General features: G+C 39.6%; 1 long non-coding RNA gene across 1 annotated transcript; it reads left to right on the top strand.

Moving 5' to 3' along the window:
* The first annotated feature begins 1,252 nt into the window (after window positions 1-1,252).
* Window positions 1,253-8,318, top strand: LOC125331861. Its single transcript, XR_007206246.1, has 3 exons — window positions 1,253-1,368; window positions 6,934-7,057; window positions 8,228-8,318. It is a non-coding gene; the product is annotated as an uncharacterized LOC125331861 (long non-coding RNA).
* The last annotated feature ends 8,417 nt before the right edge of the window (window positions 8,319-16,735 follow it).

The raw sequence follows: 16,735 nt of genomic DNA, 5'->3' as shown, positions 1-16,735 counted from the left end.
CATTCTGAAGTTAGACTGCATTTAGATTCTATCTACTGGTAAATTTTAGCATCAACAAAAAAAAGCATGAAGTAAAAAAATTCAACCCTAAGCCAGCAGTTTTCAGGGAGCCTGAAGCTGAAATTTGATATAGAATTTCAGACTCGTTTCAAAACAGCTCTCATGTTACACATACATGTGATCCAGCTTTATCAGAAGTCAGTGATCAGAATTGCTGCCTGGCAGAAGTTCTCTGATGTTCATGTATGTGATCCTAAAACTCCTGGCCACAGTCCAGGTACCTTAGGATTTACTCCTCTTGCAGGTTCTTGGCAAGTGCCTGTCACCTTGTGTGTTTCTCTGAGGAGGCAGCATGAACACAGGGAGAGCTTGGCTGGTGCTGGTCAGCTCCTTCTGGATGCCTTTGGTTATGAGCCTGGTGATTTATTTGCTTCAAATAGATATTATAATTTTTAGTCTTCTATATTTATCCACGTTCTGTCATTTAGTTCCATCTGCTGTACATGGGAAAATGGAGTCTTTATTTTAGAATTCAAACTGCTGTCAGCTTGAGGTTTTCAGACACTGGCAGTGCTTAGAGCTGGACAGGACCCTTGTTTTCAGTCTGCTCTCTGTTTTCAGTCTAGAATCATGCATTCTGTGATTCTATTCTATGAATCTTTGCCTCTTAATTCATTTTTGTTCTCCAGTTGCACATTGCTGGCTGATATCCAAAGTATACAGCAATCATGCAGGAGGTGTTTGGTGCCTTGCAGGGTGGGGAGATGCCCATGCAACTCTGAGATTCCTCTTCTTGGGAGTATTTTAACCAAGCTCAGAGAAATAAGAGATGAGACCGAATTACAGCCATCAGGTCAGAGCCACTGTTCCAAAACAAGTAGTGTGGGCTTAGTTGCCAACCTAACTGTATTGGTTTTCATTTGCTAAAAATCCCAGTGAGAGCCAAAGGTACTCCGACAAGCCAGTTTGCTGTTCCTCTTGCTCAGCAGATCAATGGATTAATACTCTCTATCATTTTCATATGACTCTGAAAGGCTTACAGAAATAAACTTGCTGCAGAGGATCACCTTCCAGTTTCCGTGCATTTATAAATGCCATCTGTTCGTATCTGAGAGCTGGGTGTTATGGTAACCTGAGTGCTTAAACTTGAGCTAATTGCAGACTACATGCCCATACTCAGGGAGCACAGATGCATGTGGGTGCATAATGTTGGCACGAGGATGGCACAGGGAAAATCCAGAATATGGGAAGGCTTTGGAGGGATCTCTCTTGTGACAGTGGTCTGGTTGGAAGCAGGAGGTCCTCTCCTCCACAAGCCCAGGAAGCAAGGAGGGTTACTTGTAGTACTACCACATGCCCAGAGGCCAGGTAACAAATTGTCTGCTTTCTTGGAAACTGTAGGTTGAACTTTGGGGGAAAGATAAGGGCAGGGTGAAGTCTCTATGCTGAAATTTTATTTTTCTTACAAACTTTGAGATGCCTTGTGTGTGATTCAATGTGAAAGTACCACCAGTTCATTCCATCTGTACAAAGAAAAGCTCATGATCACTGTGGCTGTGAATTTGAATCATCCTGCATACAACTCTGTGTGTCTTTACTGAATTTCTAAGATTATTCTTCATAGAAAGTGTGGCATAGGTACACAGCATTTTTCAAAATGCCTTGTGCTTTTAAAAGTGTCCTTCTGCGTGTGGCTGTGTAGATCTAATAAAAGTTAATAAAACAATTTCCAAAAGCTGGACAGGTACATGGCCTCATTCCCCGTAGTTGACTCTTGTATTAGCCAGTATCCTGCTCCTGTTTTCTTGCTTTGTGCATCCATTAATTATGGATCAATTATTCAATTCTTTAGGAACTCAGGAGTTGCCTGGACTACTGAGTTGTGAAATTAAAGCAATGCCACAATGAACAGGAAAGAACATACATTTACTTCAGGGCCACCCTCCTTCTGTACTGATATTCCTGGGACAAAAGTGGTTTTCTTCAGTCAATATTTAAGGCAATTGGTGTGATTGTCCATTTCCCCATACTGCTTCCAACTCTTCCAGCATATTACTTATCAAGATCTTCTTTCTGAGTGACAATCCTTCCCCATTTTTTAATGGCACAATCAAAATCTGAAAGCCAAATGCCTGTTATCACTGTAGGTGCAATTCACTCTGCTCTGAATGTTTCCTAAACGAAGCACAACTACCAAAAGAACAACTGCTTTATGAAGTGAATCTTGAACTTCAGTAAAATGCAGCCACCAAGAATCAGATTACTAAATAGAGTATTAATTTTCTATTTGGCATGCTGGAAAAGGTGTCTGAATCCAAACTGAGAGCAGTGACTTCTCAGCTTCTGGGAGCAGGAGAAGCAGCACTCTCCATCACATTGCTCATTTTGCCATCACCGTCATTCTTAAGATTGCACTTTGATTCCTCCAATATGTAGCTAGTTAAATCAGTTTACCTTTGGGGAGTGAAGTTTCAGATGACAAGTCTTTTGCCAGTAAAAATTGTTTGCTTTTGAAAAATGTTCTCCAGTGTAAGAATCTGAATAAATTTGAAACCAAATATTTACACAAAATCGAACTATGCTAACAAATGAAGATAATGGCCTGTTTTTCATTGCCTTACCCTTTGTTCAGTCATCTACATTAATCAAGTTAACCAATTAAGCAAATTACAGGAAAGATCTAACACTTTATAGCTTTTTTTTTGCATGGAGAAGAAAGGGAAATTAAGCTGATATTGTTTTCAAATATCTGTTCTTCTGCTAAAGTGCCAGGTTTTTACAGAGTGCTGTAAATGCACAGTCTCCCTGGTAAAAACTGCTGTACTGTAATTTATCTTTAACAATGCAGCAGGAAGTCAGCTCCGTATACATAGGAAGGAATGTCTGTGCTGCTGAGAACCAACCTGCTACTGTCAGAATTCTTTAAAACCTCAGGACAAGGGGTGCAAACCAGTTTGGGCAAAGATCTCCTTCAGTTCCTTTACAAAATGCTTCTTCTGTGCTGTGTAACAAAGGGTTGTTCACACCACTGCCCCAAGGCTTCCTTGGACATCTCAGAAGAACACTACTTAGAACAATCAGTTTTGGGACCCCAACCTTCCTCTCTTATTAGTGAAAAAATATTTAGGGCTTCTAGTTCATTCATGAAACCAAAGCTAGATACTGGATGATGCATAGTTTAAAAAAACCCTCTTTATTCTGTAATCTTCCAGATGGACACATTTTGTTGTTTGGTTTCCAGAGAGGTCATCATGACCTCCTGTGATGGGAAAGACTGTCTTCTCTCATGTGGTCTGTGAAGGTGTAAAGTATATAAAATGAAAGCTCGAAGTATTTATTTTGTACTTTAGGTTTTAGCATTTCAAATGGGAAGAAGACTTACTTCAAGGTAGTCACATAGCATTGTTTTTTGGGTAACATAAATAGCCTACAACAATGGTCTGTTTAGGCTGGGCTTGTTCACATGATACTTCCAGAAGCTCTCCCTGAGCAGGAAGCAATAGTGTATCCCAGTAATTCAGAGAAACTTTTTGGTTGTGTGATTAGCATAGAGTAACAATATAGAGATTTTTTAAAAATTAAAATTATTAACCTTTGAAAAATATGTGTTGAAAGTTAGTTTGTCAGTTTAGAAACAAAAGGGTAAAGTTTCCCTTAGTCTATATTGAAAGCTTCAGCCTACACATATTTGCAAGTCTCTCCCAAAAAATACTGCTCAGGTGTAATAGCTGCCAGAGGATGGTGAGACAGCGCACTGCTCTGGTGTTAGTCATTCATTGACAAACTGCCTGCTTTTGCCACTAGATTTATATAGCCATTTAAAGAGAGAAAATTCAGGAGCTGTAGACTAGACTAGAGCAGCATAATGTGCTATTTCTCCATCTAATGGAAGTATTGGCTTCCGTGGTCACTCTTCTGTCTGCCCATGAAATTCTGTGCCTTGAAAGGCAGGCATGTTTTATGTAGGACAAACCTAATTAAAAGGGCTCTTTTTTCTCCTCCTAAGGGAACATTTTTTGAGGTCCTATATTATCTGTCTATACTAGGTTCAACCCCACTCTCAAGACCAGACTTGTCCATCCTCATTGACGGCCACACTGTCCATGTGAGAGGGACAGACCTGGAGGGGATCTGAGCTTTCTTCATTCTCATGGTCTGCACTGATATTCGTATACTTCAGTAAACTCAAGTCCAGTCTCCTTCAGGTTTCAAATCCATGTCTTCCTGAGATGAACACAGATCTCTTCAACTTACCTATGTTGGAACCATAATGATCCTATGGATGGGTTTGCCCAAATCTGCTCCCAAACCAGAACTCATCTTGCAGTACAGATGCAACAGGATCACTTACAGAAGTTGGTTTGTGCAGGAACCAGGGACTGCAAGCTTAGAAAAGTTGCATATCTGGACCTCAGTTCAGCACTCCTTTTAATGGGGCCAATCATATCAGCTCCAAAAAGCACCTTGAGCAATTTAGATAAGCCATTTAGTAAGCAGTGCTATTAATAGACTCTGACAGCCAAACGGGGATAACACTTCTCACTGCTATAAATTAAAGGAGGGCTTTTCCTTTTCTCATGAGGAGTTGGAATAGTGTTAGTAACCATGGCAAACACATTTCCTGATTGCTTTTTCCTTTCTGTCTAACTTGAGAATACATCACTTTGGGGACTCTATCACTTCCCGAATTGCTCCTGTTTGCCTTCCCCTGCTGCTGCCTTCTCTGTCAGCAGTCTGGGATGCAGCCCGTGACATTTTTCACTCCTTGTCTCAGAGGCACATGGTGCTGAGTCCTGCCCAGATGCTCTTGCAGGCCTTTCTGTGAAGTCTAAGGATAGTGCTGTTCAACTGAGTGATACTCATAGCAAGAGAGGCAGGTCTTGAGAAAGAAAATCAGACTAAAAGCAGCCTTGCCTCAGATGTTGCAAACAGTTGAAGGAGAACTTGATTTCAATTTAAAGGACACTTCCTCTTTGCCAGTTCTGAGGTGCAGGGTGTAGTAATAAGAGATGATTATGCCACACAATAGCCTGAGTATAGTCATTAAAGCAGGGTGAAATTAAAACAGATTTCTTCATATACAGCATGATGTAATGATTTCTGTCATGCTTACAGCCAGCAATGAAATTAGAAATTCATTACGTACCCAAACTAAGCAAATATTTAAGGCTGCAAATAGTACATAAGTAATAAAACCAAAGCCAGTCTGAGGACCCAAAGGCTGGGTGCATTTCCTACTTTATTTATTAGACCAGAATAGAAGAAACTAGAAATAACCATCCACCTGCTCTGAGCACCCTGCCAATTATTTCAAACTACAAACCCAAAATGCAATATGAACAGCTCCCTGCTTTAGTAAAGCACAATACCCACCTATATGTTCTTACCCCTCCTTTCCCACCAGCACTTTAATTCATTTCTTTCTCTCCCAGTGCCAGGTCAAGTAGAAGTATATTACAAGCACTACTGATAGATGCAATAGCAAAGCATTCTTTTCCTCATTTTTCAATGAAAAGTAGGGAATGTTGCCTAAAGTGCAATGAAAACATGTTACAGTGTCTGTTTCTAGAAGTAGGCTTGTAAATTATTAGGCTTTTGTTCCTTGTTCTGACTTTTCTTAAGAGACTGCTTTTTCTCTTCTGTGCTTAGCTACTCTGTAATATTTTGACCTAAGAACTTCTCCTCTTCTCTCTTCTACCTTTTAACTCACTAAAGCTTGAGAGGATGAGTAGCAATATTGCTTTTAGCAGGAGGAAAGTATCTGAAAAGCTGCTGATGTTCTTGCTTTTCAACCACCACATCTTTCTCTTCTTTAATTAAGTTCAAGGTGAAGGTTAAGTTCAACAGTGAGTCATGTATTATCCTGACAGAATTAACGCCTTAACAGTTAACATTCTTAATAATTAATTTTACAGGTATTGCTATTATTTAGATATAAACCAAGAAAACTGTTTTTTCCAGACACATAAGAGCAATTCTGTGTTACAATAATAGTTGTGAAACCATAGATGAAAACTTATCATCCTGGAAATCTATGGCAGAACTTCTCAGAATGCCAGTACCTATATTTTCAAACAAATTAAGTGACTGAATCAGTTTGAAAAGCTCAAATCAGTCACAGGCAATGTCATTGCAACATACAGATGGTTTGGGTGGGTCTGTGAATCTGTTTACAGACTGCAAACTAACCTCATGGCAGTGAGAGCAGAATTTAGCAAAGGACTGCTGAAAGAATTTAAGAAATTCAGATGCCTATATCCATGATTTCTCCTTCCACTCCCAATACAAATATTTTCCATTCATGCCTCAATTGACTGCCCACAACTGGGTGTAAGGCTGCAGACACACATCCTCTTCTGGAGCATCTGTGCTGCTTAAAGAGGTTCTGCCCCCAGCCCACACTCATCTGTCTCCTCTCTCTCTTGCTCTATCTCTAGTTTTCTAAAGTCACCTGATTTCTTCCAAGCCTTCCAGATGTCTATCCAAATCTCATTGATATTACCAAGAACCACTGAAGGCTGGGCCACAAAGTAGGAAATGAGGAATTCTTTCACTGAAAGGAAAAAACATTATTTTCCCTTTTCTAATTAAGGAAAATAAGAGGAAAGGATGAGATGTATTTTTTTTTTCAGCCCAAAGTCCAGGACAAAAGGTGGATTTCTCATTGGCTTCACTTTGTTGTTTCCTTCATTTTTTATACAGCAGAAATCCCAGCATGGTGCATGTACAGTGTTTTTCAGATCTGCTCTGAGTGGTTCTGCAGGGGAACCACCCCTTCTGCAGAGAGTGCACACGATCCCCAGCCATGAGAGGCTCTCTGTACCTTTCCCTCTTCCCTTCTCCAGTATGTATCCCTCAGGTTTTGGTACAATATATGGCATATAAGCTCTGAGCTGAAACTCAATGTACATATTTCTTGCTGTTTCATTTCAGGAGACATGCTCTCTTGGTGCATAAATAAATCTGAAGGTGACTACACCAGATGAAATATTAATAAAAACTCCTCCTTTTCACTTCTGCCATACCTTTGGTGGTTCTTTGCATCCAGTCAAACCAGGTAAGTGACTTTCTGAGCTGCAGCAGATGCTGCCTCTTCCTTCTGATTCCTCATACACCCCTGCTGCAGCTCTGGAGCCCTGGCTGGCTGCTCCCAGTATTTTTGGTCCCTGTGTGTGCTTCAGACTCCCTGCTGTGCACAGCATCCTCCTGCTCACTGCATGATGTATTCCCTGAAACCTCTCTCTGGTCAGGTTTAGCTGCTGTGTTGATCAGGAACAATGCTCCTGATCCCAAAATGGACACCTGGCAAAAGCAATGCCCTTTCAAAGGATCTTGCAGCAGAGGCTGACAATAAACAGATGCTCTCACTCACGGGGAAACTGGAAGTCTTTGCTTAATCAAAAGGTGTTGTATGGCCTATTTAATATTAATAAAATTGTCTTTTAAGCATAATTCAGAGAAAACTTTGATACACAACTTGCTTTCCGTGTTTTATAAAAAGGCTGAAAAGTGCTGCAGCATTTCTAGACTGTTCCTTTCCATTGTTTGAGTGGCAGCAAACAGTGATGTGTTACTCACAGGTGCCTTTGCTTGGATATAAAAGCTTGTCTGAAGTGGCATCAAGACTTCCCTTAAATGCCCTGACCAACAAAAGGGAAAAAGAACCAATTTATGGGCGTGGCTTCTAAAATTCCATACTCAGTGCCCTTTAAGCATTGCAATCCCATATTCTTGAGATTCCTTCCAGATATACTGTCAGACTTAGAAGTGAGTAAAGGCGAACTTTATTAAATAAGTTCATTATGATGGTATTTCATAGGTTTGGGTTTGTGATTAATGGATTGTAAATTTATACTTTAGACTAGAAGAATATGATCATATAAATTGTCTTATTGAAGTTAACAGGGCTGTTCTTTGAAGAAAAATGCCACTCAGCAGAACACTTAAATGTATGCATAGCTCTAAGCATATGTTTAAGTTCAAATGAAGTTAATCTTTTGGTTTTAAGAGAGCTTGACTGTGCTTAGGTTCCTTAAAACATTTATATTAATATATAGGGTGGCTGCTGCAGTTGCCTTGGGGTGTCATTAATGATTTAAAAACGATAGTCTTTCTAGGCACTCATGAACTTAGGTAAGAGAACAACTATTAGTTGGCAACAACGTTAAAGCCTTAAAAACTCTATCATCAAGTTTATGTTTATTAAACTTTCATATGCATTTTGCAGATGCAAAGAGGAGCATTTAACTGCATACCAGTTGCTGAAGACTGGTACCTGCTGCCAAGTGTTGTAAATAAAAAGTTGCCAGAGTGCAGTTCAAGAATGGTGGTAAGGAAAGGATTTGCTATTTCTAATATTTCTGCCCAAATAGAAAAAAATGTTGTGGACTCGCCCTGAAAATCACTTTCTGTGGGTTATTTTGGAATATCCTTTCCCTGACAGACTAACAGTACTTCATGGAAGGATGGGAAGGAACTCTCTGTGGTCATAGTGCTTTATAGTGGCACAGCACAGCGTGATGAAGGAGCATTGCTGACACAGCAGCCACTTCAATGCATCTCCCTTACAGCAAAAGCTGCCCTGCATAAGGGTAGTTTGAAGGCAGAAGTTCATTTATTATATTTTTGTAACAAAGACACCTAATGTCTTAATTACAAGCAACTGATACAAAACTAACAGGAACATTCTACATTATTAAACAAGGGTATCAAGGTTGAACGTATTTTTTGCTCTATACACGTAGGACACTATATATACAAAGGAAACTTTTAAAGTAAGCATTCCAAATCTGAATCTCAAGGTCCCTATCAGAGGTAATCTATCAAGAAACACAAAACAAACAGCACGGTTAATCCCCTGCTTCTGAAGTGTATTTGTAGGTTACTTGGCAGCACAAAGCAGTCACCTGCTCCGCAGAGCATCCTTTCCCTCGTTTAGAGAAAATCAGCCCTTAATTTTTTCTCCCCTTTAATTTCCAAGTTAATTTTTACAAGAGACTCCAGGTCTTTCCATATCTGCAGCTACTTCCTCTCCAAAACTGAAGGATAGTACTACGACATGGGTGTGTGGTGTTCATACCTTAAATTGGCCCCAAACCTACTGATTTCCTTTAGCAAGGAGTTCCATTCACATCAAAGAGGTGAATAACAAGGTACAGCAAAGGTTACAGTCCCTCTGGCCTTTTATCTAAAGTAAAAATAATGAAGGACAGAACAGCAGTGATGATGATTGATCAAGTCTAACCCCTTTACATTTGAGCAAACCTTCCTCATCATCATTTTACATGACTGAGATCAGTCATGATTTTGCAAATGACCAGGTACACCCATAAAACCATGGAGAGGGAGGGCCTGTGAGCAGATAACCCCAGAGCCCTTAGTGGCCATTTCTTACCTGTAACATGAACTCCGTCTGCTCTGTAACGCTTGGTTGCTGTTGTCTTGAAAAACACCATTTTCATTTGCACAAATGGGTTGATAATATGACATGTTTTAAAGTTCTCTTCCACATAAATGCACAGAAGTAGCAGGTTCATATCACCAGGCTTTCTGCTGGACCCTAAGTGGTGTAATTCAGAAAAAATTCAATACTGCCTCTTTTTTAAAGCCAGGCACAGGTATGCATGCATTGAAAATAACAAAAGTCCTTATCTGGCTGTGGGAATTGAGAACTAGTACAGTGGGTAAATGTTGATTAAATTTCAAATACACTGCACTGGGTAGTGCTTTAATCTTTTTTCTTTTTTTTTTCATCTACTCCCCAAAGAGATGCATATTTTAATTTAAAAGCTCTGGAGAAATAAAAAAAAAAAAAGAGAGTAGCACCATCACCAATAGGATGTAGAGAAGTATCAGAGGCTTCATTCAAACATTTTTGGGCTTTTGTACAGCAAAGCTATGAAGGGCTCAGAAATGTACAATCTCAGAAATGTAAGCTTTTAATATTGCTGTTCTGCTCCAGTGGATGGCCACAAGTATGATATTTATAAAGTTTTGTGTTTGTCACTCAAGGACCCAGTGTAAAACCTGTTAAGTTCAGGATTAGAAATATGTTCTCTTCCTTTTTCAAATTCCAGCCTGTACTCTGGAAGTCAAAATGCAAACTTTCTATCACAGGCATTGACAATAAAGATGAAGATTCAATGCCAAATTAGGTCCTAATCAATGCCTCAATACCTTCATATTTTAATGCACCTGCCCAGGACTAAAACTTATTTAACAGCTTTTAGGATGCTGATGCAAAGGAGGCAACTTCCGTTCCCCTCTTAGCTCCAATTTGGCTCTCAGGAGTTGAGAAGAATCAAAATAATTTCTGTCGTAATAGTCACTGGGATTAGGTGAGTGGTGTCTGAAAAGGACATAGGACACAGAAAAAGGTGTTGTTCTCACTGGTTCTTTTCCAGCTGGAACCATAGTTTGAGTTGTAGTGGATACCCTTTTGTTCTCATACACAAAATTCTCTCTGAGATGGTGTAAGGGAGATGTGAGCAAGTTATCCTCTGGATATTCATTGATTTCAGCTAGAAAAACAGAAAGTAGGAGTAGTCCACCCATAGCTGACCAGTGAACAGAGCTGGCTAGAGTTAATCTTTAAAATACATTGTGCTATGCAAAAATAAAATAAGTGTGACCAATCAATGTGGCATTTGCATGCTTGATGCTATCAAAGTTCAGAGCTGTTGTGGTCTAAATAATTTTCCAACAGAAAGATGTAGATACTTGTTTTGGAAGATCACCTCACTTAATATTTGGCACTTTATTTCTTAACAGATTATTTGAGTCACATTTGGGAATCAATCTATTTTTTTTTTTTTTAATTAAAATAATGTAAGGTTGGCCTGTGAGTTGTCTGAGCATTCTTATAAATTTCTTTTGTTTTCAGTTCTTCCTTGAATTAAAAATAACATTCTGGTGAATGGGAATTTCTTCTGACAGTTGGTATTTAGAGAACCATTTCTGTAGCTGCAGCTTAGAGTGGATGTTAAGGAATAACAGAAACTTTTAAAATTATAGAACTAATTATCTACACACAGCTGATCAAACACTTTGCACTTCTAGCTGTGAGCACAGTTCACCACATCTGTTGGCCTCTCCCTGGGTAAGTCTGCACTGCAGTTGCTGCTGTGAATGTTATGGAGTGGAGACACACCAAAGGTAGCATTAAACTAACAAGCCTTGGATTTGTTACGTGACAGCACAAAGCTCAGTGGCGGCTTTTTGCCTGGAGTCTTACCCAGCCACTTGCTGGGTGTTGGAGCCAATGGAGGGTTTGGGGGTGCCACAGAGCTGGGCAGCTGCAGCTGCTGCCAGCTGAAAATGCTGCTTGTCCTTCACAACCTCTTTCCTCTACTGTTTCTTGGGTATTTTTTTTAAAGTTACTTCAGAAAGCTCACTGGACCTGCAGATTGCACGTAATATTCTTAGAGGACAAAGGGATGACTGTGAATTGGCACAACATCAAAAAGGGAATGAGTCTGGGCAGACTTGAGGTAGTTTATCCCTCCATGAAAAGTTTGAGTATCCTTGAGTTGTAGCAAAGTGAAAGAGGAAATTTGTTAAGATAAGCACAGTCTTCTCTTGAATATATTGTATTGTGACTGTTATTGAACATTCAAAATCTCCTTGTCTCACTTAGATCAAGAGGACTCCTAGAGCTGCAGAATACAAGCACAATTAACATACAACGTGCTCACCCTTGCCTGCCACACGAACGGACTCTATGAAGAGTTGTTAGACTGCAAGAACAACCTTCCTGCAAACACAGAGATTCTCACCTGCAGGGCTAGAAACACTGTCATCCATGTGCCTTGGGAAACCCTCCACTCCTGTCCTGTGTACAGTCACTGCCTTGTGCCATATGTCCAGCTTTATGCATATCCATAATAACAGAAAGCCATATGATGATGTGTTTCGTGTTTATGTATAAGAATAGTGCTACAAAGCTTTATGATGCTCCATATTCTCTTTGCAAGCAGAAAAGAAGCAGCAGTTGCATTGCTTTTCTTCAGATTCCTGCCATTTTTCCCCTTTCAGGATCATCAATTGTCAGCCCATTGTTTAAAAATCCCTTGTCCTGGTGCTGTTTGTGATGCCTAAAATTCCTGCTTTCTCTAACAAAAGACTTTTTATTGTTACTTTTTGCTCCACTGAATGAGAGAATAAGGGCAAGTGATTTTTGATTTTACCTCCTGCTGCTGAGTTTTCAAATTTTAAAGTGTTAACAAAAGGGAATGCATGTTTTCAGTGTTGAAATCTTTGATTATACTATGGTAAAAATTTATAAAAATCAAAGGCAGAGAATAGCAAGCTAGAGATATGTGACTCTCTTTAACTGCTGGCCTCCTGTAATAGAAATTGAACTTTGTCAAGAAAGCAAGCTGTAAAGAGAGACTGTTTTACCGAGTCTTAGACTGTATCCATTTTTGACACATTTAGTTAACCTACAAGGGAACAACAGTATTGACATATATCACTTTGAAAAATGCCAGCTGAACGAGGTATTTTTGTTTCCTGGGTTACATGCTGAAGCCATGTCATTTGTTCTGTTTTTTTCAGTCCCTACTAACACATTCTGTTCCTGTATTTTATGATTATATGTTCACTCTCTGAACTACCCCGAAGATATCGATTACATTTTTTGGAGAGTGAACAGTATTTCAGTCTATATGAAACTCTCATTTTAGTTCCTATTTATGTAATCTTTTGGACTAGAAATACAATTAGATGAGTAAAATTATCATCCTAAAGATCCTTTCAATCTGGTAAATTATTTTTGGTAGGGAAACTTCTGGTTCCATAGTTTCCTCAGCTGACATAACACATAAGAAAGATTTGCTCCCAAAGGAGGAAACTACTGAGATTAGTTAAATTTGGGTGTTGTCCCAGTGGGTTTTTGCTAATAATTAATCACTGCCTGCTCCTGTGCCTTTCAAGTCTTCATCCTGGAAGGATAATGAATATTAAGGAAAGGAATCTTTAGGTTTTTTGAGTCTTCATTAAAACTATGGATACAGCTGCCTGCTGAGGCACCTCACGATGCAGATACAGGTCTGGGATTTTAAGATTCAGATCTGTTAAGTTTCAGATCTGTTAAGATTCAGAGCATGACCAGAACACCAAACCAATACGGACAATGTCACCACTGCTGTTATTCACAGCTTGTTTGGTGAGAAGAGCTGGGGTCAGGCTTGTCAACAACATTTGATGTGAACAAAGCTTTTACAAGAGGATTATTCTCTTTTCCTATCATTCTCGTGTCTTCTATTTCCTACATGAGTAGTGAGTGTAATTCTGTGTGGGCAAACTCTGTTCTCTGTGGTGTCCTGCTGACACCCCATCAAATCCTTGTGCTGGTATGATTCCTACTGGTATGGCTCAGGACCCTGATTTGAGCTTGCTGCTCACTCACTGCTTCCTTCCTGGGTAAACCATCACTTGTTATTTAGGAAGGGAGCTGATAGTGTTGAGAGCAGCTCAGAGAAGCTCTGCTCCCAGGCCAGTGCCAGAAAACAGATGTGTGACATGCCATATCCTTAGCAGATGGACATACCATATGCCATTAAAAGTGGTTATCCAACTTTCTCTCACATTGTGGGTGAACAGCTCTTCTCTTTTGCATCAAAGCCTTAACAGGCAAAAAGAGTGTGAGCTCCTAGGGGATCTCAAAGCAAGATTTCCCAGAGTTTCTCTGCGCTGGATGATTGTGACCCTTTCAAGGGTTTGTCTACCTGAGAGGTTGCTGTGCCCATATTCCCAGCTGTGGGAGGTACCTGCTCTAACTCTGGGATTACTCTAATGCACATGCAAGTCTGAACTAATTTACTTTGCTTTTCCTAAGGCAGGTTTGGAGCCTGGATAATGTGGTCATGGAGCATCTGGAATGGCTTGGCATGCATGAGGAGCAAGCTCCCATCTCCACAGAGTAAAAGCAGGGCTTACAGGAACCAACCTGGGTGTATCACTGAATTCCAGGAGCAACAGTTCCAGGAGAACTTGGGAAGGAGCAGAAAGCTGCACAATGGCCTAAGAAGAGCTACACACATAATTGATGTACTGGTTAGATATCATGTTTAGGTGGGACACTTCCAGCCTGTGCTTCAGGTACTGAACTGCTCCTGTGTTTTAAGTTCACACTTGGTTTTGGTCCCATGAGTGATGCTATGGAATTGTGTGGTTAAATGGTTTGATGGACTATTGTAGAGGTTCTTTCTGATATTCAGGACAAAAATTATTGCCATGCCACTAGCCACTTATGGCCTTTATAGGAAAGCTGCGATGATCCATATTTTACCATTTTAGGTTATGAGCTGTATAACCAAAGGGACCATCCCCATTTTGGTGAATGGCTGAAAATGTTTACTATAGTAAAAAAATGAAATTATACTCAGAAACATTGCTTTTATAAAATAATTTATGCTGAGAAGATGAGTCTGCTATGAAAAGCAAATGGATTTTGCTGGAAATGGGCCTGAGCAACACTGTTCCAAACTGACTGATTTGACTTCACTATAAATTTGTTTAATTCAGATGAATGACAGGGCTTTGAGCTGGTTGGTATTTTAGGTGGAAATGATACGAAATGGGAGTCAAATGGAAAAGATTTGGGAAAAGTCTTCACAGATAAAGACCTAGACCCAAGCCGGCTCCCAAAAGTGGTTGTTTTTCTGTCCCACGTTATTCAGAAACACGAACTGCAGGAGGGTTGCAGTGAATGGGTTTGATTTTGAGAGTCTACAGCGTAATGTGAGACAATGGGCACATTAAAACCTACATTAAATTGAATAATGAATAATGAAACTACATACAGATTGAATAATGCTGAATCAATACATGAATGGAAGTGTGTGACAGGGGTTGCTATGGCATCTCCCTTATTTAATAAAGGAATAAATAAAGGAATGGAAATCTCCATAAATGGTCTCAGCAGAAATTAGAGCTGCTCCTGGTGGCTCTAATATATGCAGTAGCATTTTGGAAAATTAATCATCTCCCTCCATAAACAAGAATGGGGTTTTTTTGATCATGTTTAAAATGATTTTAATTTGCCTACATTTATGCCAATTCCAGTTGAACTCTCCCTGATGCTTCACTTGGGGCGTAGGGAAGTTACGAGCATAGAGCTGTAAAAGTGTTGAACACTCTTCTAGTTTGTGCTGGACATGTCAGAGGAAAGGCAAAATGCACCCCAAAATGCAGTTCCTTGGAGAATGTGGCACCTAAGCATGAAAGAACTTGAGCCCTTAATTTTATGACTTGACTTAACAAAGAAGGGATAGTAACAGGATTTACTTGATGCCCCTGAGCTGGAAAACCCACACTTACGTTCCAGATGGAGCTGCCAGACCACATCCTCGCATGTGTAAAATCAGGGTGTCCATGGAATGAATTGAATTACACAATTTGGGTGTGGAGACATGAAAGGGCAAGCGAGTTACATACAACAGATTATCAATCGATGAAGTTATGATCTGGTTTTCCTTGTCAAACATTGATTTTCTCATTTAGCCTTACCAGGATGCGATGACATCACACACATTGGAACAGTTTTGCCTGATCTGTAGCTTTCAAGGTATGGTATTTAACTATGTGTCATCAGTCATGTGCTGTAGTTCTTCATCTTGAACAGGACAGTGCTGAAGCTGCACTTCACATCTTTTAGGTGTTCAGATGTGTAATTTATTGGCAACAGATATTTATATTTTCTCAGTAGCGTCTCTTATTGACAAAACCTCAATTATTCTAGCAAACATTTCCACACAAATGAATAGCAAAAGGGCATATTATGGCAAAAGAAAATACAAATAAAATTTGGATGAAGCATCTTAAAATGTTTTTTTTTCCATGTAAAGGTTGAGTGGAGGTTCCTCTGTGCTTAAGCATTTGTTACGCCTTAAATGTAACACACCCACTACATCTCCTACTGTTCCTAGAGAGTGTATCAACCTCTAAATGAATAATTTAAAGCTAAGTTAACTTTCCTGAGAAGGAGTTTACTGAATAGATGTAACTGGTGCCTGCTAGTTATCACATTCCAGGGTACTTGATGAATAAATTATCTTTTTTTCCCCTAGCATGAAACAGTCCTAATTTTTGGAAATACATTTGCTCAAAATATCCGAAAAAGTCAAATATATTTTTATGTGTGAAGAGCCTTCACTCACTTGAGTCACAGGCATGTATTTCCACAACAAAATGTAAAAACCAAATGAAAACTGATTAATGTTTTTCTTAGGAGAAAATATTGTTTGCTTGCAGAATCAGGCATTTTCATGAGCTTGATTTAAAGCTTATCAGTCACATGAAGGTCGCACACCTCATGTAGGTCAGGCAGATGAAGAACCCATCTTTCCCCAGATTTTTGTGAAAAGAGAGAACAGCTCATGAGGATATTTAAAACTAGTCAAAAAAGTTCATTCAAAGGGCTCCTTTTCTCTTGCTGTTTGTCTGAGTTACAACTGAGGAAAATGGAGCAAATTTATAAGAAAACCCTTCACCTTGTGAGCTGTGGGCCTGTGCAGCCTCTCTGGTATGAAAGGGATGCACTTCCAGTTACTTACAGTCAGTGAATTGCTGGACTTAATTAAAAATAATAAATAATTTGCAACAAGAGGATGAATGGGGCTGGGAAAATTATTTGTCCATGTATTGATTGCAATTGCATTTTTCAAGTCCCTCATGATCTGGTAAGTCCCATGGGTGGGAAAAAAATTTGGGCCAGATCATTAACTGAAAACTC

This window comes from Corvus hawaiiensis, chromosome 11 (assembly GCF_020740725.1).
Source record: "Corvus hawaiiensis isolate bCorHaw1 chromosome 11, bCorHaw1.pri.cur, whole genome shotgun sequence".
Taxonomy (NCBI): domain Eukaryota; kingdom Metazoa; phylum Chordata; class Aves; order Passeriformes; family Corvidae; genus Corvus; species Corvus hawaiiensis.
This window is presented reverse-complemented; position numbering and strand designations above follow the sequence as displayed.